Genomic DNA, 25,118 nt, shown 5'->3' with positions numbered 1-25,118 from the left:
TAGATCTCAAAGATTTAGGGTTAATCAATCCCTATCTATGGCAGTCCCAGTCACTCTAGGAGTTTCACAGGGTTCATCCCTCTCTCCTACATTCATCAACCTTTACATTGAACCCCTGACTGAAATTCTCAGCTCCTAAAACATCCATTATCATATGTACGCTGACGACACCCAACTATACTTAAAGATCATCTCTCTGGACGATATCACAACCCTCAATTCAACTCTGAAAAAACCCAGACCTGGCTGGCGGACAACCACTTGAAACTAAATACCCTCAAGACTGAATTCCTCCTAATCGCTCCTCCCAATAAAACTACAAGTATCGAAGAATGGCTTAAACAACTCACAGCGCTCAACTGCCAACCTCATATTGTCCTAGCAAAATCGCTAGGACTAATACTGATCAGAAATCTTAACATGCAGAACCATATCAGTGCTGCAACAAATGGCACAAATATTCAGATCAACATCCTGAGAACACTAAAACCATTCCTTCCCGCAAATGACTTCAAACTGGCTGTTCAAGCATTTTTAATCCCAAGACTAGACTATGGGAGTGCAATGCTAAGCGATCTTCCCAGATCATCAACAGCCCCTCTAAGAGCTTCGCTCAGTTCAGCGGCTAGGCTAATCATGGGCTCAAAAACAAATTTGTCATATTACCCCCGACCTTAATGCTCCTTTCGAAGCCAGAATTCAACTGAAAATCGCTTGCATGACCGCCATCACAATATTCCGAGATACCTGGCCCAAAAACTGGTGCTATCTTGTGGAAACAGATCCTCCAGAAGTACCAGCAATCTTCTACTGAAACCACAAAGCTTTACCAAAAAGAAAACATACAACCGTGCCTTCTCTGGAATCGCTCCTAGGATATGAAACGCACTGCCCCCTAAAACTAGAAGGAACCCTTCTTTCACCTCTTTTGAAAAAGAGGTAAAATCACTACTTTTAAGGAAATTCTCATGAAACATTGTACAATTGCATCTACGCAACTGAGAACTGTATGTCAAGTCTTATACATTTGCATCTTTGCAACTGAAAACTGTATTTCAAGTCTTAACTATGTATTCTTATGGTCCTTTTGTTTCCTACTCTCGACTCTTGTAAAGCGCTCTGATACCCACATGGGTCATGTTCGCGCTATATAAAACCTTCAAAATATAAATAAATAAATAATGCGTGAATACTCCCCAATGATCTTCATTACACTGAGTCGTATGTTTCCTCTACCCTTTTTTTTTTTTACATTAGTTGAGTCCTCATCTGAGACAGATAATCCTTTATTTCAGAACTGGGGGAAAAGTTTTGGCTGTTTTCCATTCTTAACCTATTGAATGTAGCCCTTCACCCTTTTCCTTAACTTTGGCCACGCCCCATACCCATAAAAGCCAAAACACCAGAAGATTCTACCTGTTAGATACCAAGTACCAACCACCCCAAGCTCCACCGAACAGTCAGAAGTCTAGGTGGAAGATGACAATAGAGGGCATCACTGGAGTGTGGAGAGAATGAGGTCTGGAATGTGGAAGACTAGTACTCTGAGTATTGAATATTAAGGATAAGTAATCAGGTTATTGCGACGTCCTCAGTCCTTACGTACAGGAGGATATACAAATCCAGCAACCTGACTCCAGGCACCCAACAGATCTTACACAGGAATGGTGTTAAGTTATGACTGCAGAGCAGAACAACCCTCAAAGAGCACGGACATAAAAAGACTGAAGAGTAGGAACACCTTCAGAATGGGATGGTTACTGTCACGAAGATGTGTGGCTACTTCAAAGTGTGTTCATTATGTCAAAGTTAATACCATCAACCTTTATATTGTGGCAAGAACCACAGATACTAGACAAAAACCTCTTACCATCATGTATACAAAAACCATTCAGTTGAAAAAGCACTGCCAAATCAACAACACAGTCATGCACGACACCTAAATACCCCCTGGAAACATGCATCTGAAATTAGCATAAGCAAAAAAAAAAAAAACACCCCTGTGGGTACAACAGTGCATCGTAAGATGTCGACCAGGTTTCTGATGCATGAATAAAATGTACTAAACTCTAGCTCAGAAGAGGGAATAAATGATCCCACCTCCCTCATTCATAAGCATAAAACACCTCAAGGATATTCATCAAGCAAACTCACTTTACTTTCGCACTAACTCAAACATACCATTTTGAATCTACACAGTATAAAAACCCTGTTAACGACACACAACCATACACCAACAAAAAATAGGCCCTAACAAGCAATGGTTTCTCCAGTTCAGTTGATTGCTCTCACGGAACGGCAAAAAAGACTGTCCAGATATAGAATATGCTAAGATGCCACAACAGTGGAGTTCAGCACTCTGAATGGAAACTGGATAACATAACATGAAAATCATCAGTTCAAGCTCTAGCCAAGCCGCACTAACTCATTGTCTCGGTACCCTGAATTATAGTATCCGGACCACCAGTGACAGTGTTCCGTGCAAAGGGCCTTATTTAAAGTTTGGCAATCAGTGTCTCCGTAACAAACACAATGGAGTATCCTGCCCATTAAGCCCTTGGTCTGCCCTCCTCATTTAGAGACAGGTGGACCACAAGTATTCCATTGTCGGATCCCCCATTGGCTCAATCAATGGAATACGTCCTCCTGCACTCTAATGGAATAAGGGCCGTCAGGGAAAGGACATTACACAGTTTGCCCTATTTAGGGTAGACGGTGTAATGCCTTTTTCTTGTCTGTCACCGCCAGGTAGAACCTGGTGGTGAGGACAAGGAAAAATCAATAATAACCCCAAGAACCTGGGAGACCACTCCCAGGGTGTAGGGTCATTAGTTTTTTTGTTTTTTCAAAAACAAACTCCAGCTTTGGGAAATTGTAATTGGAAAAAAAAAACTTTTGTAAAGTTTGACAGCCGGCCGTCATGACTGATGGTACTGTCTGTCAAACTTTTCCTACATTGACAAGAAGCACTATGAAAGAGCACTAGGAAAGCGGGTCCAGTCAGTGCAGAGAGATGTGGGGCCTGTGGGCATCTCTAAATTTGGTGGATTGGATGTCCTTCAGGGCGACTGAGTAAATTACTCCATCACCCTGACAGACATTAATCCATCCACCAAGCTCTAAATCAGGCCCAAAACTTTGTCTTCCAATTCCTTTCACATCCCTGCGTAACAAGGGGAACTAGGGGGAGTCCTTCACAACCCTGTGTCTAGGGGAGACATATATGTTACTCTGGGCCTGCCTGTGTTAGTCAGATGTCTCACGGTATTATCTGTGTTGGGTACGATTGGTTACCACAGATAGCCCAGGGTCTCTTGTACTACCTCACTTACATTAGTGAACAAAGGTATTCCCTTTGTACATCTCATCCTTCAAGGATAGCTGACTCAAGGGGTAAGACTTACTCCAGGAGGTGGTATAGGATTCTGAACTTGGAAAAAGAGTGCCACAAATTTCAAATGATTAAGCTATTTAACCCACAGACTTTGCCATATAAAAAGGAAAAATCTTTAATAAATAGTAAATAAAACAGAAAACTTTAAGATCACAGCTAAAAAAGCAATCTAAGATTGAGGTGAAGGTTATGAGAAAGTTGAATCGGAAAAGTGAAGTAATTTGGAGGTGGGATAATGAGGAGATCAATAAAGAGGACATGACGAAGTGGGCCTGATGCCCTATTCATTATTTACACCAGCGTCCATTAACCAGATCTTGGGAGAGTATAAGATTTTCCCAAGACCTGGCATGGAGAGGTTGGATGTTACGATGTCAGTTTAAGGGCACAATTCCTCGATCTACCAGCAAGTTCTTCTGTTCATGTCTGTGCCTGTTCTATCGTTTTTGTTTGTCAGTTTGCTATTCTCCCCCGTTTGTAGCTGACTTTAATTATTCTTTAGTTGCATTCTCCTGAAAAAAAAATCCATGATTTTTGGGACATTCTGGGACTGGTCTACTAGAAAGAAGATGACTATCTCTTTTCCGCTTCTCTTATTTCCCAATGGACACAGGAGTGGACATAAAAAAGAACATGTTGTAGTGAGTCAGTGTGTTCTTTTTCACAGTTGTAGTGTGGACTCTACATTGTTTCCTCCTGAATTCTAATTCATCATGGTCAATCCTGCTCACGAGTGTAGGGCGAAGGATCTTCCCTCGTCTATATTTTCCTTTGCACAAAGATATCGTTCTGTGTTGAATCTTTCAGATTATCAAACCTTTTGTTGATGTCCCAACATTTCTTTGATTTTGTTTGAATGGTTTCATCAGCTCTTTATCTGCTGCAACAAGTTCAGATAGATCTTGGCTAAAATTATCTCCCCTGGAAGACCTATGATATCTTATTCCTTTCTGGTGTGTAGAGTAAGTTGGGGTACTTGTGAGATATGTTCTTCCCAGCAGTTGCTTATCAATGATTTTTTGCCAGGATTGTCATGCAGGTCTTTCTCATTTCAAGGGCAATTGAAGCATGACCACATTTCCTGCTCCAGAATCACATTTGGCTGAGGTGGGATTTGCATGCTGCTTCTTTAGGTTATGCTTAGTGGCCAACAATCCTCATATTTCAGGTTGGCACATCATGATGCTGTAGACTTTTGACTGATAGATCTTCTGTAGGTGTCCGATAATTTGTGCTTATGACTATCGCCCAGTCACAAGACATGGAAAGAGTAGGAGAGTGAGAAAAGTCATTCTGCAATTCCTATAGAAAAAACAACAGCGAGAACTAATTTTCGAGGTTACTGCCATTTACCAGCATGTAAGAGTCAAATTTAAAAAAAAAGATGCACTGAATTTATATCTACCAAATACTAAATACCATTCATATTCAAAATTTCGATTAAGGAATTTAGGTTAAATTGTTTCTAAGACTTGACATTCCATGAAATAGTTTTTCTGTGAAATCACACACCACTGGGCAAAAGATATAGGCTAAGGCAGCCAGTTGCAGGGAGGTCTAGGTAAGGGGCTGGGAGAGAGGTTGGAGGAATGGCAGGAAGGACAATAGTTCATCACTCAATTATCAACAAATTACATGTTGATGAGGGGTTGCTTGAGCAGCAGGGATTAGAGCTCCATTCTGAAGTAGAAGATGGATGGTGCCTGGGATACTTTGACATCAATGGAATTCCACAATCACAAGGAATAGTAGGATAAAGTCTGGCAACAGTTTTTTGCTTACAGCAGTTATTGGTTTCTAGCCTCTAGAATGAGTAATGTGTTGGTGTGCTAGTCCGACTTGGTAGGGTAGGGCATAGCTGGTTGGGGTGCTGAACAGGGCCAAGCTTGCTTGTTGATCAAAGAAAGCTGCTGGAGTGAAGTTGTTGCCTGAGTTTGGCCCAGCGTGAGCGACACTATCAATGGTAAAGGTGGAATGAGCATTGTACCTGAGGTTAACATTAAAATAAAACAAAAACAAACCAATTTCGCTTGGTTAACCAGAATGCACCTGTACGTGCAGCGTATGCACCCTGTAGTGCCTAAGGTCTTTTAACAGTTTCACTGAGTCATAAGGTGATTTCACCAGGTTCAGGAGAGAAGACACATGAGTGAAGACTTAGGGGCTGATTTGGAGTTTGGTGGAGAGGGTACTCCGTCGCACAACGGCAACAGAGTAGGCTCTCCTCTAAACTGAAGGTTTGTCAGCCTGATTTATAGTCTGAGCCAGAGACTAGCCCATCTGCATTGCTGACATACGCCTCCAATGGTGTATGGGATGTCAGATGGTTGGCGATTCTACCGCCCACACGATTTTTTCACTAACCCATATGGCCTGGTAAAATGTAGCTGTAAGAGGCAGTAAAAACAAAAAAAATACAGCAAGAGGACACCCCACACCATAGGAAACAACCACCATAGTGTGGGGGTCATTAGTTTTTGTATTTTCAAAAACAAGATACTGCTTTGGGATTTTGAGGCTGATTAATATATCGTTGGGTGGCCTGTTCTCTGCCAGGGCAATGGAATACATTACTCCATCTCCCTGATGCAGATGCCACCCGCTGAATTTAGCGCAGAAACAACAATTGATGAACAGAATGCAGAACAATGTCATACATTCGCCCCAGTACAGAGATCTGGGCCTAAATCCATTGTTTTTTTGCTCACCATGCCATTCCAATTTGAACCCAGCCTTATGTAAATCAGTCTTGACCCTGTGGCAAATGGGAACAGTCCAGCCCGAACTGCAGGGCCAGGTCCTCCCTGGACTGGAAACAAGCACCCCTCATCACCCAGGATAGCTTGGCTCCAAGTGGCATGGAGAGCACGGGACCCGTCCCCCTCGTGGTGACAAATGCAAAAACAACTGTTGCCCTGTGCCGCTAAATTTAGAAATGACTGCCAAGCTGGCGGTCATTTCTAAAGCGTTGATAGGAACTGGCGTCACAGCGGTTCCTTTCAGCGCTTTTTAGGTCTCGCGAGCCAAAGGCTCGAAAGAGACATTTTATAACTGAGTTTTTCAAAGTGCTGCCGTGGCCTAAAGCTACAGTGCACGTGAACGTGCACGCGCGCAGCCGCCAATCACTGCTGCGCGCGCACCACTCGCGTGCTTGCCACACAGCGCTCCCGTCCAAGCGATCGCGATCACTTTCGCTTTGATCGCGATCGCTATTACTTTCGTTTTCGGCCGCGCGGCCGAATGCTTGTTTTAATATGTCCGCATTATGAGCACCTATCGGAACAAGGCAGGATATTTGAGACCATGTGTGCCAGCACTTGGTTTCTTTTTAACTTAGAGTACCCCCCATGACAAAGTGCCTTTATGTATTTAATATCACCGGTGCTTTCAGGCCCCTCCCACCTCCCAACACAGCCTGGGAAAGCGCCTTCATTTGTTTAGCATCACGGGCGCTTTCAGATCCCTCCCGCCTCCCAACACAGCATGGCTAAGCGCCTTTATTTATTTGTCACCGTCGCTTTCACTTCGGGCTCGTCTGCTTTTTGGCTGGCTGATCGCACTCTTTCCGTGCACATATCCACCTTTCATAGGCCGCTGAGTGCAACACACATCGGGTGTGCCGGAGCCCTTCTTAGCGGGTGTCGTGATGTCACCGGGTTTCCTAGTAATGTATCTTTCCCTGATACACAGCCGGTTGACGTGTTTGCAGCAGCCTGTTAAACGTGAGTGTCCAAAGCTTCAGTGCGACCAGGCACAGTCCCGCCACACCAGGGGTGCACGAAGTTGTGCTGTTGGAAGCGACCCACCGTACCCTTGGTTAATTCGGGGGCGCCCCGCGCAAGAATGTGAACTTCTCGGTCATTTTGTTGAGCCTCCAACCTTCCTGCGATTCAGCCTCCCTCACTCCCTCAGTGGGGCTGCAGACAGTCTCCGGGGGCTAATCCAGCCGGGCGCATCCTTGGCACTGCAAAGCTGCGATTGGCACAGAGCTGGCCTGCGGCCAGCTGCCACCTGGCTACACAGAGCTGCTGCCTCTAATCCCCCTGGGCCCCGCTTCCCACAGTGCAGCTGCACGATGGGGCTCGGGCTACCACTGCCGCGTGTCGCCCTTGTGGGGTTGTTGCGGGTGCTACAGGCAGCGTCAGGGTGTCCAGGGCACAGCCGTCACGCGTGGAAGCTCTAGTGTGGGCACCTGGGGCATACCTGCACACAGCCAACGTCGGCGGGGGACTGAAGGCTTTTCTGACCATGGTGTGACACTATATCTTAGCCAGGTGCTCCAAGTGTGCCTGGCAGCTTTCACAGCCTTATTTGGCTCCCGTTTACTCACCACACTGCCCGCCATTTCTAGGCCTTGTCTAAGCGTCCTGCATTGCTCTCGAGTTCTGAAACCGTTAATGGAGTCTTCGCATTTCCTTCGTAGATCTCCAGTATCAAGACTGTTGGCGTGGTCACAACCCCTTTGCACTAGATTTCTTCCCAACGTAATTTGTTCTGCTGAGGGCCCGTGCTCTGTTCAGCATAGTTTATGTGGGATTTGTGTGCATTTTGGAAACAGCGTCAGTCAATTAGTCCTTCCCTGTCCCTGTGAGGATTTCTAATGAATGCGCAGCAGGTGGGCCCGCCATAAATCCAGAGCGTTTGCTAAATATTGATCAAGCTAAATAATTTGCCCATCAAAACCAGCAGGCTTGCTCGGTGAGTTCAATGCTCGCTGCTGACGTCTGCAGCAACCTCAAGGTCACAATGCAGCCACTGGGTCGCATCTTCCAGAGGTCAGTAAAATGTATAAAATTAAATTGGCAAACAGTAATGTTGGCTATTTATAGCACTAGAAGAGGACTGGCAGCTTTGACTGCTGCTGGGGTAGTAAACTTCAGCACTTACCAGGGTTCAATGGGCCTATCAGCGTTCTTGATCCCGGTGCCACTGCACCTGCTGCACCGATGCTAGCTTCGCCCCCGACTGAACCACTCATTAAAAAGTGTATTCTTGTTATTTCCTTCGTAGATCTCCAGTATCTAGGCTGTTGGCGTGGTCGCAACCCCTTTGCACTAGATTTCTTCCCAGCGGGATTTGTTCTGCTGAGGGCCCGTGCTCTGTTAAGCATCGTTTATGTGGGATTTGTGTGCATTTTGGGAACAGCGTCAGTCAATTAGACATTTCCTGGCCCTGTGAGGATTCTCTCACTTTATCCCGTTTCTTTCTGCCTCTACTTTCTCTTTGCTCCCTCACTGTCCCTCCTCACTGCCTCCTGTTATCTCTTTTTCTTCTGCCATCGCTCTCTTTCTTTCGCTCATCTCCATGAGCCACTGGCGCTCTCTTGTCCTCCTCTCCCTTTATCGCCCCTCTCTCTTTCTTTTTGTTTTTCCTTCTGTATTTCTTGCTCTCGTTTTCTCGCTCCATCCCACAAACTTAAGTATCAGCCCCTTGCACCAAGTTCTTCCTTTCTCCCCTTCCCTCTGCGCCTCACCAGGTCACTATTTTACCACATTGCAAAATACCTTTACATCGCATTTTCGAAACTTTGACCTATTGGTGTTGTAAATGACAATGCCTTTTATTATTGCAGGTTTTTTTAAACATATAAATGAAAGGCATTGTCATTTACAATGCCAATAGCTCAAAATCTCGCTAATGCGAGACCTATTGCATTGCAAATGCTTGTTGCAGTTTGGTGCCGGGCTCCGTTATCATGACGGGCCTTGCACCAAACTGTTTTCTTTTTTTAATTTTCAATATGAAAATCCCACTGTCGGATTTTCTTTTTAGAAATAAAAAACATAATTTCCTCTTGCCCATTGGAGTCATCTCCCATGGTGAGGGGGGGATTTCCACTCTGCCTATGGCCAGGGTTTGCCTGGCAGTGACGGACAGTAAAAAAATGGCTATAGACAGTAAAAAAAATGGCTATATGTCCGCCCATCCTAATTGGATGGCGGGACATATAGCCAGTTCTCTGACAGACCTTACACCGCCGAACCGAAGGAAAAGTTTGGCTGTGGCGATGATGGAGTATGCACCGCTGCAGCCAAACCTATGGTTCGTCACATTTAAATCAAGCGGGCAGACCACTGTGTTGGCCAGGATGGAGCACCATCGCAGTTGCGATGGAGTAACCTGTCCGCCAACATCTAAATTAGTCCTTTGTTCTTGAAAATACAAAAAACAAGTTAAAAGTTTGACGATTATACCATCATTTTGACAGTACCGTCCGCCTTTGCTAATGTTAAGTGATGTCCGCTGTACCAGCAGACATCTCTAAATTTGGCTGGCGAAGGAACCGTGTCACGTGAGTAAAGTAATCGGCCATACCGACGGATTTACCAAACTATTCAATGCATGCCAGGCACTGGGAGATTGCTAGTTATGTGGGGAATTGTGGAAGCAGGACAGACTTCAAAGGACGCCTGCCATGAACTCTGCCAGAGTACGGAGCTGACTAATAAACAGAAACTTGCATATCTGAAGAAAGAATTGGAGCTGGCTGCTTCAAGTACATATTTGCTGTAATTGGCGGGCCTCTGCTGCTGTTGGGGCACCTTGTTTTAATTCCGCGGCGAGCTCAGCGTCCTGTGGAGATAGCAGGCCCCCAACGAGCAGATGGCCCCATCCTGCTTGGGGAGGGGGCAGGTGTATTTATATCAAACAGACCTCCGATTAATCACTCCGTGGCGGATACGGGGTGGGGGGGGGGGGGGGGGCGGGGCATGGGGTGAGATGGGGCGGAGGGAACAAGGCCGCGAACCCTCCGAGGAACGCTCCCTGCCAGGAACCGCAAGGCTTCTCCTCACAATTACAGCCCTGATTCAATTTATTGTGCGCAGGCACGGCACGGGCATCTCTTAAACAATGCTGACAGCTCGGGCTTTTAACTCGCTCTCTGTATATTTTGGTTTAATCGGAAACAAATGCTGCTCACTAGAAATTGAATTATATTAACGGCATGTTGCTAATAGGTCACTTGGAAAGAGAATTACAGGCGCCCTCGGTCTGAATGCTCGAGGATTTGTTTATGCAGAGTACATAATGTTTTAGCTGCCAAGTTGTGTGGCTCCTTTTTAATAACAGTATATTTTGAGCATGGGTTCCTTTCGTGGCATTTAATGCTCCTTCAATTGGGTCGTCTGAAGTATTCCTGTTGAATCTCTATCAAAATGCATTTACAGGCACATTATGGAACAAATGCGCACACTTTCAGAAGTATTTTAAAACAGAGCAAATGAGACTTTAACGAATGTGATCCCTATCGTGCCAGATGTCTGGGTGCGTTTTTCACATTTGAGGCAAAGTGTCTGTGCCATCTTTGGACTATGGAGAATACAGGGTCTGAGCAGTGCTGTGATCATATGCCTCTGCCATGGACGTCGAGTCACCGGTGTCCCAGGGACACGACGCGTGCTTTGGCCAAATAAGACATGGCAAGATTGGCCATTTGTTCCATTCATGGGCGCTCAACAGCCTCTTGTTTGGCATTAGTGGCCGAGCCAAAATGAGAAAATACAGAAGGTAAAGTGGGATTTTAGAGGCCTGTACTTTTATTCCTGCAGTTTGTCTTTTTGGCCCCTAATAACAGTGCCTCATGTATCAAAGGGCAGCCAGGGGTATCTGGTGGGCACTTGTACTAGCGCTGGGCCTTCTGCAAGGATCTGGATGGAACTTGCAGGAATCCCTGATCAGAGTAACCGCAACACGTATCTTTTACAGGGAAACCAAATGAGGGCCTACCTCACCTGCCACAGCAAGACCAAATATGTGTTTAAAGAAGAAACACAGAGGTTCCAATTATAGGTAATGTTCGAGAGGATGCGGTCCACAACAACTGAAAACAAGCACCGGCACTGCTAATTGTAGTGGCTGTTAAAGGCTGAAAAGATGGCCGTAAGCTAGCGTAATACACAGAAGAGGTAGCACAAGGGAAGCAAATAACAGAATTTCCCTACACAGGAAGTCTTGCATTTTGTATCTTCTCCTCGTGGGTGAGACAGCATACCCTGTTGCCTGCGGTCCCATAACTAGTCTTAGTGTCAAGGGAAGCTTGAAATGTACCTTCCCATGCTGTATCTGTTGCATGACAATTAGGAAAGGGTAAAATGGAACACTATGCCTGCTAAATTGGGAAAGGTGTAACTTTAGCAACACGTCCCTGGTAGCCATGTCACTGCCAACCTGCACGACTACAATCCCAGCTTGATATCATCCATCCAACTTCAGTACATCTGGCATGGTTCCCTTGACCCATCATTACCACCCCATGCCAACTCTGTGTCACTACCAGTCCAAGTCAGTGCCATCCCACATCAATGTTACCACATGCTCACATTTCTACCACCCCTTCTCATGACCAATCTAGTCACTACCATCCCAAAATCTCACCCTAACATTTACAATCTGAACAAGGGAAGCTTGCGCTGCAGCAGCTGATGTCTATCTTGTGACCGTGAGACAGATACAAGTATGCGGAAGGCTGCTAGTGCCACTGAGCAGGTGGTACCTGCAGCTTATGTGACAGAACCTTGCACTGCTACTGTCCTGTGAGGCAGGACAGCACACACACTGCTGATTCTGTGCTTCCTCTATGTGTGAAGGAAGGTTGCGCTCTGCGTACGTGCATGGAATGTGTGTGAGAAAGAGAGAGACGCATGCACTCTGAGGTTACCCAAACCTTTGTAAATACACCTGCAGCAACATTCACACTTCCGACAAAAACATGCACAGTGTCTATTATTGAGGCAATCCGGTTACAAACCTGTAGCTTCAGGGCACTTTGACAATAGAAAGGCTGTGATGCAAGGTCCCACAAGAGGCTTGTGTGGCCTATTCAGCCACTTCTTGCCACCGGGGTCAGGCCACGACAGAGCATGCAGGGTTGAAAGGACAATGGAGTTGTTTTGGTCATAGACCGTGAACATTAGGCAGAGATGTGCTAACCAGTATCTGGCAAGAGGGAAGATAACGTTGTAGTAATTATCCTGCCAGTACATCCCTGTATAGCTAGGGTTCCTTGCTAAATCAATGTGCCTATGAAAAGATGATTTGGACTTACGAGGCAAAAGTTCGGAAGTTAAAGGTCTGCATGCCATGTTGTTACAGACTATTATGGACACAGCCCGCTCCTCTGGGTAGGGATGTAATGAAGATAGTAGAATAGACCCTCAGACCTCAGTTTTATACGTTTAAAACGTTTCAAGGACAATAAAATGTTTTTTTTGCAACAGTACATAATCTCAGTATGGTTTTAAATATCTAATTTTGTCCAGGCTGTCTTTATATTGACTCCAAATAGCTCTATAACTTTGCTCTGTGCTACATTTATAACAATTTTACTTGAGCTGTGTTATAAAACCGTGCACAGGGTTTCACAAGAGATCTTTGTACTTGTCCATATATAAACCAACCAGATGAAGTAAATTAAATGTGAAGTAAAGAAATATGATAATATATTATTAAAACTAGTAAACTTAGTTGCACTAATATTTTTTTTAAACTCAACGGACAATTTTAATGGCTTAGTGTAGATGGCTATCTTAGTATATGGTGCACACTTAAAGGAGTGATGCACCTTGCACAAAAACAGTCAACCCGTATGGTGACTTTAGTGGTCTCTGATAAATGTAGGCTCGCAAAGTGGTAGCTGTGGAGAGCAGCCTTCCGGCTTATCTTGAAGGAGTGTAAAGCAACTTGTTTTACCACATTTAATCAATAGTGCAGATTAGAAAAAAAGGAACCACACAGTGTATATGAAAAATAGGTACTTTTATTATACAGCACAATCACTGGTATATCTCCTACCCGGAGATATCAATAGTACAAACAAGAATACTTCAAAGCAATCAGGTAAGTAGCACCAAAATACACTGGCCCTCCCGGGGGAGCCAAAACCATATACTAATAAAGTGGAATGCAAACTGCAAAGAGTAATGAGACTTGGACCAGAAGACTCAGAGGAGCTGGGAGAACCAGGAACCACCTGAGGTAAGTAACCAGGAACCCCACGGAGGCTGTGTGCAGAGCGAAAACACAGCCGCATGCCCAGTAGAAGTGAATAGAGAAGTCGCAGTTGCAGTTTTAAAGAAGAAGGACATTTCCCAGAGGACCGCAGAGAAACCCTTTGGAGGATGGAAGGTTGGAGAGGCACCCCCCCTGTGGATGCCCCAGGAACCAGGTTAAGTGCACCTGGGGAGCCGGAATCGGTCGTAGATGACAGTGGGAGTCTTTGGAAGAAATGCCTCTGGAGAAGCCTGTGAAGAAGTTCAGAGGAATCCAAGAGTGGATTCCGGAAGAGGAGAACCTGCAAGCAGAGGGGACATAGTGTATGCCACTCGGAGTTGACCAGGAGGCACTGAAGCACAATGCCCACCGATGCCGGGAGGTTCAGGGGTGTCGGCCATGACTTTGTCGCTGCAGCTGTGAGGACCATGCAACGCTGTGGAAGACCAGGAGCTGTGCACGAGCTGTCACACGTCGCATGTCGGTGTCTTGGTGGTCTGTACCCAGCAGGAACACCAACAAGCCTCAGTAGCGGCAACTGGCATGGAAAGCAAAAAGATGCAATTTTTAAGAACAGCAAGGTCCAAGGAACTCACCAAGTGCAGGAGAGTGAGAGCAGGCCAGTGCAAGCAGGGGAGCCCACTCAAGCAAAGGTAGACCCTCAAGAGGACTGTTAGAAATGAGGGGGCTCTGGTTGGCGCAGGAAAGTACCAACGACAAGCAGGGACCCTTTACTTCTAGTCAGGGCGAAGGATGGCTCCTTAGAATAACCCCTGCTCACCCTCTAGGTACGTGGCGCGAGCAGTCAAGGCTAAACCTCAGGGCGTACACAGTTAAGCACTTGCAATTATACACACAGTAAATACTTTGCATGCACCACAAACGGACACCAGGCAGGTTGTATACAAAAATAAGGCTTTTATATCTTTTAAGCAGACTTAGTACAAGACCCAGTAATGGTGAAACGATGGGGCCACGATCTCTATGATTACGGAAAGTTCTTTTATACGGAAAGTTCTTCTTATGCGGGGCAACAAGGTGAACTGTGGGACTTAGCGCACTTCGCGCTCAGACGGTGACCGGTTGGCACGCGTCAGACGGCAGGGAAAACAGAACGTGCGGACCCTGGATCCGATGCGAGCTCGCGGTCGAGTTCGTATGTTACAGTACCTTGTTTCTTTTAGTACAGGCGGGTGCGGGGCGCTCAGCGGCTCTTCAGAAGGGCGAGGCGGCATCCGTGGCTCCCACGCTTTACGAGGGGGGTCTGGTCCTTCAGGCTCACAGCAGGAGCAGGGTGTTCAGGTTGGCAAGTGAGCAGAGTGGGGCAGCCGGGCACGTTTTTCACGTCCGGGCCGTCAGAGGCTTTTGGGATGCTCACAGTGCCGATTTCGGTGGGAGGGGTGAAGGTGCGCAGCGGGCCTCCAGCGAGCGAGGTGACGGGGCAGCCCAGCACGGCGTAGGGAGAGCGGCTCGGATCGAGCGAGGCTCTTCCCAAGGCAGGGGCGGCTAAGCAGTCCGGTCACGGCTCAAGGAGGGGCTGATGGGCACAGGAGTCACGGCTCCGGCGAGGGAAGGAACACCACAGTCCAGCGGTAGGCGAGTGAAGGTCAGGATGAGCCCAATGGTCATGGGACTCAGTTCAGGGGGCAAGCTCGCTTCCAGGCCCTTGGAGATCGTCTTTGAAAGCACAAGGTTCTTGTAATACAAATGAAGCAAAGTCTTAGTGAAGGGTTCCTCTTCTCTCCTTTGGCAGCAAGGTCACCACTGCAGGCCAGTCCCCCAGAATAGGGTTAGTCTTCCTCCGTACAGCTTTCCTGGCGCCTCCTCCTCAGGCAGAGATTCTTCTTGGTTCAAAGCGGATCTGCTTTCTTAGGAGCAGGGCTCCTTCTTTTATACACCATTTCTTTTGTTCTCCCAGGCCAGGGAGGCCCTTGCCTAGTTCAGACCAGTTCTGGAGCACTTTGTTGGTGCGATGCAGGCTTCTTCTTTCAGGGTGCAGGGCAGAGCCATCAGACGCTCCACAGGGGGTGGAGCCAGCATTGTGGTGGCAGAGCACAGCCCTATTCAGAGTCCAGGTGTACTCCTCCCACCCATCTACAGGTCAATCTTTCTATTCACCACCAGGCTACCTAGCCCTGCCCATCTGGGTTTCCCCAGCCCTGTCACTCACACAAGCCAGACAGCAGATACACATCACGCAGAGGCGGGCTGAAATGGTTAGGCAAGCAAATGCCAACTTTCTAAAAGTGGCATTTGCAAATACAGAATATTAAAATAAACCTTACGAAAAGATGTAACTTATTATTCTGAGTTCAGGCATACTAAACTCGATTTTCTACCATGTTCCCTGGGTCGGTTAGGATCATAGGATGTAACAATCTTAACCGCCCATTCTGGCCTATGAGAACAGGGTAGCCTTACAATAGTGAAAAACGAAAATGGCTGTAATTCACTATTAGGACATGCCACGCACATCAGGGCTTGTCCTACCTTATGCTACAATGCACCCTGCCCTTGGGCCTACCATAGGGGTGACTAACATGAAGTTAAGGGAAGGTTTAGGGACTGGCAAGTGGGTGCACTTGCCAGTCAGCATGTCAGTACCAGACTGCACGCAGGTTCTGCGATGGCAGACCTAGACATATTTTACCATGCCGCTTCTGTGGGTGGCACAACCAGTGCTGCAAGCCCACCAGCGGCATTTGTATTTACACACCCTGGCACTCCTGGTGCACTTTACTGGGGTCTGACAGTAAACCAAATAAGCCAATCATGGAATCCAACCAACATATACATTTACAATGGGGAGAGCATATGCACTTTAGCACTGAACAGCAGTGGTAAAGTGCCCAGAGTCAGAAAACAGCCAACAACAGGTCAGAAAAAATGCAGGAGGAAGGCAAAAAATTTAGGGATGACCCTGCAAAAAGGGCCAAGTCCAACAAGGACCCACAGGCCGAAGGCACAGGAGTCGCAAGAGGACCTCAGGCAGCTCACCAAAGATGGAGGGCCACGGTGCAAGGAATGCAGTGAGGACGCTGATCTTCAAGGAATGAGGTGCTTCAGGCTGGAGCTACTTGTAGCCCAAAGATCTCTGGAGTGCAGAGCCAACAAGCCTTGCCAACAGCAGGTCAACACTGAGGTTTGATCCCAGAGGCTCTGACAAAGGATACTGTCCTCATTAATTGAAGAAACGACAGATCAGGCCTCTGGAGAGTAGCAGAACCACCACCTGTGTTGCTCAGCCTAAGGAAGTCCATAGGACGAAAGAAGCAGCAGACCGTTATCTTTGTTGCCTGCAGGGGAGTGACTTCTTCACTCCAAGGGAGATTTCTTCAGATGTACTTGATTCTCACAGGTCTTCTGGAGAAACTGGGTGAAGCACAGACACAGACGAGGCAAAAGACTTGAAGAACAGCAAGACTAGGAGCAGCAGGAGTCGTCCTTGATGCAGTCTTTGTTCCAGTCTAAGTCCAACGAAGTCCAAGTGCCCAGACGGTAGAAGAGTGTCTTGGTTTCAGAGATGAGTCCTGTTCCTTGACGAATCTGAGGACACACCCATAGGGGAGCCCTTAAATACCCAAGAAAAGGGTTGGAATGACTCGGCTCAGGCAGGGGCACCCTCATGCTTGTAACCCAGCACCCTGCCCTCAGGACTGAAAAGCATTCCACATGGGTGACTTGTAGGTTTTAAGTGCAGTGACCTCAGATACAAGAAAACGTATATCTGTTGTGAGGGGTACAAGCACCATCTCACACAGGCTGCAATGGCAGGCCTGTAGTTGGAGTTTAAGTGGACTCCCATGGGTTGCACAATACATGCTGCAGCCCATGGGAGACCCCTGGTGTAGTTATGCCCTGGGTACCTCGGTACCATATACTAGGGACTTATAAGCAGACACCAGTAGCCAATTGTGGATGTACCAAAGTACTTACCAGAGCCAATTTAGGGGAGAGAGCACATTTTCTGGGTTCATGATTAGAGGGATCCCAGTAGACTACAGTCAAAACACACTGACACCAGGCACAAAGTGGGGGTAAACATGAAAGCAGATCCTACTTTCCTACACTTATCTTTAGTGTGTGCATTTTAATGATATACTAATTTTCAAGCAAAGAAACTAGGACCAACTGCAGCTGGAAGTATGTCTGTCGGAGTATGCATAGACTTAATGGTACACAGAAGGGAAGCCATGACAAATAAAGATTCTAGTTTCTGCTAACTATCTATTTTACATTTCCGATTTTACTAATACCAACAAGAAAATGAACTATGCCACCAAGGAACCTAGTTACATCACAAAAGATCTTAGTTTTGTCATGCAAGATCTTATGTAGGCAGGATTCCATTTATGTCCATCCATTGAATAGTAGATATGCATGCAGGGTCTCTAATATCTCAGAAATACTTTGTAAGGGCAGTAATGATTGCAGTTACATATGTATGTAGCTATGTATAGTTACTTTGAAACTTAGCTGAAAGTCGCTGTCATGTTCACTCCAATATTATTAGGGTCACATCCCGTAGATCTCCAAAGCCCCAAAAAGAAGCATACCCTTTCCGAGAAAATGAGAACTAGCAGGTGTCTGTCACTCCTCCTCAAGCTCTTCTTCTTCTGCTCTTTTAGAAAGGGAGTGTTAGAATCTTTTATTTTCAGGTGATGACGAATCCCCAAATCATTATTCACACATACAAACAGTGAATGGTTTTTTTCAGTTTAAAGATTTTTTTTTATTCAGGATTTGTTTACAAATTATTTGCATCAGAAGGATCATAATTATTATAAACAACTCGGCAGATAATCTGCCAATTAAGGCAAATATTAGGTAGGCCCCGATTATATTTATTACACTCCGATAAACCATTAGTCTATTCACTACCCAATCGTCTTAAATGTTGACAGATATCCAAGGTAAATGGCTGTTTTAATTTACTAAATATTAAGCCGAACCATGTATAGTTTGTTTCCCTGCTTACCGTATTTGTCATCCGATCAGGAATCAGTGATTCAGCATCTCCCATCAGCAGCCAGTCCGTGTGTCAAACCCATTATTATATATGTATTTGAAAAGTTTTATAAAGCTCGAACAAGACCCAATGGGGTATCAGAGCGCTGTACATATAGGCAAAACCATAAAGGAGTTAAAAAAAAACATAAGGTGATCATACTATACATTATATACCTTTATCACCAATAATGTCGTATGGAGAGAGGAGAGGTCGCTCATGGTCATCTCCTGATTTGTCAAAAATATGCAAACAATGCCCCTTTGCAGAAGCTATGGAAGGTGATGCTAATTTTTCTGGCTTTCTTCCAAAACTAATCTTTACAAGGTCCTCTTCTCTTGCAGCTTCAATTACAACAGGTGTACCAGAAAAGTTACAACTTTTCCTTTTCTGCTTTGATTATTTGAATAAGGTGAGAAAAGTTGGAGTTTCTATACAGAAAACGTGGTGCTTAAGCACACCATAGGTAGCATCACAATGCATACAGTTAGTCTCCTTCTCTAAGTCCTGTTCTTATTAAACACATTTACTAATATTAAATAGTCATGTTTGCAGACAGGCCTAACTTGTATGTAACATGCATCAATATACGAAACATTTGCTACACACTGCATCACTGAGCACAGTACATTGAGGCATCAGGGGTGGCAAAAACTAGTAGAAGGCTGATAGTGGCTTGATTAAATGGACCTTGAAGAGAGGAGTGATGGGAGGAGGCCTCAGTGGTGGTGGTGGTGGGGAGGGGGGGTTTGTTCGGCATTCTGAACACCTTGAAGGAGAAAACTTGCACCCATACTTATTATATATTGCAATTTTTCATATCCAATCTGCTGATGTTCTAGCTTCATGTCTTATATTGACCCCTATAGATATTAGTGTTTTTCTGCCTGGTAAGGGGCTGATGTTCCATGCTACTCCATATGCGATGTAGTAGATCTTGAAGATGATGCAGCCTTGAAGTGCCAGCTAGTGTAGGTTTTTTTAAGAGTAGGCAATATGTGATCTAATGTTTTGACAACGAGTGCAGCATCATTGAGGACGCTCTTTATTATTTAAAAAATATATATTTTTATCATTTTTTTATGCATTCGGTATACTTCATTTTCAATTAAGAAAAGCGGGATAGTAATCACATCTCCAACCAAAGTATAGCTTTTAAGTGACATCTCATAGTTGACAAATACAACTTTCAACTAGTACAGAGGGTAGTACAATCAACTGATCACCTAAACTACAAATTGCACCTTTTTAACAAAACTCAGCAAACTAATTAGCAAGATTGAGCATCATGTGGTTCACCTGAATCCCACGAGGGGTCAGATACCCATCATTTTGCAATAGGGGAGAAAATATTGCTCCGAGTACCAGACTCATTGCCTGTGAGATGTTACATTTATGATTTATGCTATGTCTATATTAACAAAATCCTAATAAACAGATTTCATAATAATAGGGGAGAAAATATTGCATTATATGATTGAGGAAGATCTTTATTGGCACCATAGTTGAATCTCGAACAGTTGAAGGCAGGGCATGGTCATGAGAGGACCTATTCTTACACAATAATGATGAAATCTGCTTTAAGGAAGGTGAAGTTAGCTTTGCACAGGAGTGGCGAGTTTATACCAATACATCTTACTCCAATAGAGACCAATAGCTGCAGGTTCCTTACCTTTTGAATATTCTCCAGGTGTCAGGCTGGATCCGAAAACCTTTTCATAGTACTTCTGCATGCCATGAAGGTGGTGCTGTGCAGCTCTGCACTGACACCATTCCACTCCAGAAAAGACATGTGTGGCCTATAAAGGTCTCAGTACCATATGCTGATGTCCGTTATTTCAGAGATTGCTTTTTGTTAGATGTTCCTCCAGATTTTTAGCAGTGTGCACGGGATGTCACCCCTTAATATGAAAGGTTTAAACCCTGTAAGGACTGTCACAAACAGATAACCGTGACACATCCCCACTAAGTTTGCCTGTGCTGTCTGGGGTCGGGATTCATCTCCAGGCCCTGCGGAGGACTGCGCATTGATGAACTGGAAGGACATCAGGGTATGTGAGGTGAAACTTTACATTGCCAAGCACAAGAAAAAAACTGCACTAGGATCGCTCCAAGTTGAAAACTCATTCCCGGTTCAGCTTCCACTTCCGGAATCGATGAAGCCACTCTCGCGGCTGGTAAGCATAAGATGCATAAACAGTTGAAGCAGAGTTTCACTCCTTTGCACCATTCCTACTCTCCTGATGAAGCACATGGGCGGGGCCAACAGTCCCGTTCCTGACTTCGGAGTCAGTTCTGCAGCTAGTTTTGGCACAACCCGAGTTTTCGGGGCTTAAGGCACTCCATGCCAATCGAAGAGTTTTGCTTAGCCATGCTCTGGTTCTTCAGTTGTTTACAAAGTCCTTCTGGTGCGCCTTTGGGCCCCATTGAGCCGAGAGGCTTACCATCTGATTAACGCCAGCGGGTTCGCTCTTGGTGCTAGTTTTACCATGTGTGCCACTTCCGATATCAGCTTCAGCACCAACACTGCCCTCGACGCCCTTATCCAGTTGAGGCCCAAGCACGTTGATGGCAACTTTGCCACCCTAAGAGGTGGCCCTAATCGTCCTATCTGACGTTGACTCAACTTAAGTTGATAATCCGACTGAGGTTTCTGCTCTCACCTTACCACCAGGCAGGCAAAACTCCTTACGTTCTCTTTGTGGCACAGACACCGACAATGATCCTGATCAGGAAGAGGAGTTTTCCCAGCCTTGTGCCGATGACCATTAGCATGAGAACTTGAAGGATTGCCAGTGGGTTAAACACCTCCTTGGAGTCTAGCCTTTTCTTCCCTCCCCAGCCATGGAAGAGTTTGCGTCTTACGCCCTGGTTATGCGTAGGGTGGTTGAGGTCCTTGACTTCGAGCTTCCCACTATAGAGGCGAAAACTAACTTCCTGGTGGAAGTCTTACAGCCTGGTCAAACTGTTTCTGAGCCCCTCCTACCTTTTAATGAGGCCTTGAAAGATAGTCTGCTAGGGACTTGGGCTAAGCCTTGTACCGACCCTCCGATTAACCCGTAGATTGCCAGACACCATTGCCCTGCTCCAGGTGACCCAGCCTTTTTGTTGCAGCACCCTTCTCTTGAGAGCCTCATGGTGCAGATCTCCACCAGCCCGAGCAAACCCTAACAATTTTTCTACTACTGCCCTTGACAGGGAGTCAAAGTGCTTGCAGACATTCGCTAAATGCTTCTACTTATCCGCCAGTTTGGCCCGTCGGTCCATTGATGCATTCTGCTCACTAGGCTGCTACACTTTGCCCTCTGGGACCTGGTGGCGCATGTCCTCCCAGGTGTTCCTGAGGATCTTTGCCCACTTCTGTCACAGGCCCTTCAGGATGGTCGTGATGCGGCCAAGTACACAATTTGTTGTGGTTTGGGCACCACTGTCTCCATTGAGCAGGCTATAGGCACATGTGTTGCTATCCATCGCCATGCATAGCTATGGTCAACTGGGTTCTTGGGCGATGTCTAGTACTTCCTGAGAGACACACCATTCGATAGGACTCGTCTGTTCCGGGCAAAGGATTATTCTGCCCTTTAATGTTTTAAAGAGAATAGAGCCACCACTCTTTCTCCCAGCCTTTCCACCCAGCCTCACCAGCAACACTGCCAACATTCCTTTGGTAGCTACAGCTGAGGCATTCTCTATTCCTGGCCTGTCACGCACCAAGAGGGGTCCCAACAGTTTTGTGTGAGAAACCATGGTGCACATTGGCCCCGCTGCCAAGGTCAGCGTGCCTCTCAACACAACCCTCCTGCAGCCCCACCTGCAAAGCCCCTTGAGTGTACCTTTAGAGGATCACAGTCACCTGGTGGGAGGCAGAATCCACTAATTTGATCCGGACAAGCAAGCGACCAATTCAGACAGATGCCTTACCCTTTCTTTGATCCCCACCACACCCTCCACCATCCAACTAACGACTGACAGAGTACCATAACTTTATTATACGTCAGGCGGTGCAAGCACTTTTGACCACACCAGAAGTAGGACGTGGTTGTTGTTCCCGCTCCTTTCTGGTGCCCAATAAGTAAGAAGGTGTTCAGCCTATTCTACAAATGTCTTCCTCTGCAAGGTGAAGCTTGAAATGCTCTCTCTTGCCCAGGTCTTGTATGCCCTTGACCCTGGAGACTGAATGATGGTGTTGGACCTGCAGGACACATTATTTCCATATTCTCGTCCTGCTGGCACATTGGCGCTACCTTGTTTTTATGGTAGAGAGAGAAGTATTTTAGGTTTATTGTACTCCTCTTTGGCCTCACCACCACTCAATACCAACCTTCTAGAGCTGACGGCCATGCGTTTGGTGCTGAAAGCCTTCTTTCCCTCCATCAAAGGGAGGCTGATGAAGGCGCTCACCAATAACACAACTGACATATGGTACTGCAACAAACAAGGTAGTGTTAGGTCACGGACCCAATGCCGGGAGGTCACCTCTGGAAATGGTTGGACCGCCAAGGAATTTTCCTGGTGGTGAACCACCTGACAGGTTCTTTGAATGCCAAGGCAGATATTATCAGCCGTCAGCACCTGGCAGATCATGAATGGCAGCTACATCCAGAGGTGGCGCAAGGTTTCTTCCAAGAATGGAGAGAACCTTGGCTCGAGCTGTTAGCCATCACAGAGAACGCACAATGTCAGCACTTCTGCACGTTAGAATATCCAACGCATCTATCGCTCAGCAATGCATTCCTCTTCAAGTGGAACTCTGCACTCCTGTATGCCTTCCTGTTGATACCACTACTGCCCAGAGTTTGAGAAGACCAGGACGGACCAGGCCCAAATCATCCTAGTGGCTCCCGACTGGTCACGGAGAATATGGTATCCAGATCTCTTAAGCTTGAGTATCTGTCCTCTGATCAAGCTGCCCCTTCCAGAGCATCTCCTGTTGCAACACAGCAGTCATGCCCCCCTGAAACCTTCACAATCTCCTCTTTTATGCGTGGAGATTGAGCAGAGACAGCTGACCACCTTCTACCTCACTCCAGAGGTGGTTGATGTCATCTTGGCAGCCAGATGTCCCTCAACAAAAACTGTATACTTCTGTTATTGGGACAAATTTGGGGTTTGGTGTGGTGCTATCCAAATTGACCCCCTCCAGGCCAAACTGTCTGACATTTTATTATTTGGGCTATTTCTTGCCCAACAGGGTCTTGCCTTAGGCACAGTTAAAGATAATCTTTCGGCCCTCTCAGCCGTCCCATGGTTACCTGATCAGCCCTCCTGATTCAAATCACCTGTTGTGATGCGCTTTTTGGAAGGGCTGCAGCATGTTTCTCCCGTCTCTGTTTGTGGTGCCCCAATCGGACTTCAATCTTGTCCTTACGTATCTAAGGTGAACTCCATTCGACTTTCCCCACAGTTGTTCTTCATGGTTTTTCACCATTAACACTGTGTTCCTGGTTGCCATTGCTTCCACACAGGTGTGAGTAAGCTTCAGGATTTGTGTATTCTCCATACACCATCTTCTTCCCCAACAAACTGATTCTGCATACTGGGAAATCCTTTCTCCCAAAAGTTGTGCCATTCTACATCAGCAAAATCCATAGCTTTGACCTTAAGAGAGCACTGAGATTTTTCATCAGTCACACCAAAGACCACCGGGTGGATGATCAGCTCTTTGTGCGGTTCCCGGAGTGAAACAAGGCAAAGCTGTGCATAAGTGTACCTTCTCACACTGGATCGTTCTCTGCAATAAGATCTGTTACGACTGGCATAGAAGTAGACTCTGGTAGGAATATGTTTCCACTCTATCAGGACCAAAGCTGCTGCCTCTGCTTTATCAAGCGGCGTCCCTGCACTAGACATCTGCCAGGCAACTACATGTGTGTCCATCTGTATGTTCAAAAAGCATTATTGTCTGGTCAACTAAATGTGCAGAGAAGGGCACTTTGCCCACTCAACCCTGCTAAACGTTCTATTTTAAGTCCATCCACAGCCCATTTTCCTCAGGTACTGAATTAGTATCTATTGAAATGGTGACGAATCTGCGGCTAGAAGTCTATAAGAAGAGCAAGGTACTTACCTTCAGTAGCGCTGTTTCTGGTAGAGACTCTATCTAGCTGCAGAATCCTCACCCACGCACCCACCCACCCTTCCGGTTCTGTGGTTGAATTCTATTCTTTAATAAGATCCCACGTCTAAGAATCTGCACATTGATATACCTGTTTGCTTTTCGGGCTCCAAGTCTGGAGGCACTGAAAAATTAAAAAGCAACTGATGTCTCTAAGAGTTTATCATGTGATGTTAAGAAAGTGGACCAGTCTTCCAGGGAGGAACCCCAATATAATGCCGTCTGCCAAAAGTCCCTATTAGCATTTTGTGCGGTATGTGTAATGCATATGGTCAATCAGGATCCTGTATAAAGGCCTGATACAACCCATCTAAGTCTTCAAAAATGTCCAAGATGGCCCAGTGCTCCTTGAGGTTGCTAAGAGCACTAGATCCCTGCGCAGGCAACCTCCGATGCACTGGGCCACCTGGTTATATAGCCGGTGCTGCCCAGCCCTTAGGTCATACTCAGAATTTAGTGCCTGAAAAGTTGTCTTTCTCATGTGTTGTAAACTTTTCTAATACCCATTGACTGCCATGCATTCCAAATCGCCAAGGAGCCATCGATGGCCATACCTGCATTGAAACATAAAGGAGCTGCAATGTCGAACAACGGGTCTATCCTAAGCCATT

The sequence above is a fragment of the Triturus cristatus genome, chromosome 12, assembly GCF_964204655.1.
Source record: "Triturus cristatus chromosome 12, aTriCri1.1, whole genome shotgun sequence".
Lineage (NCBI taxonomy): Eukaryota > Metazoa > Chordata > Amphibia > Caudata > Salamandridae > Triturus > Triturus cristatus.
The sequence above is the reverse complement of the archived record's forward strand: the minus strand, read 5'-3'. Positions refer to the sequence as shown.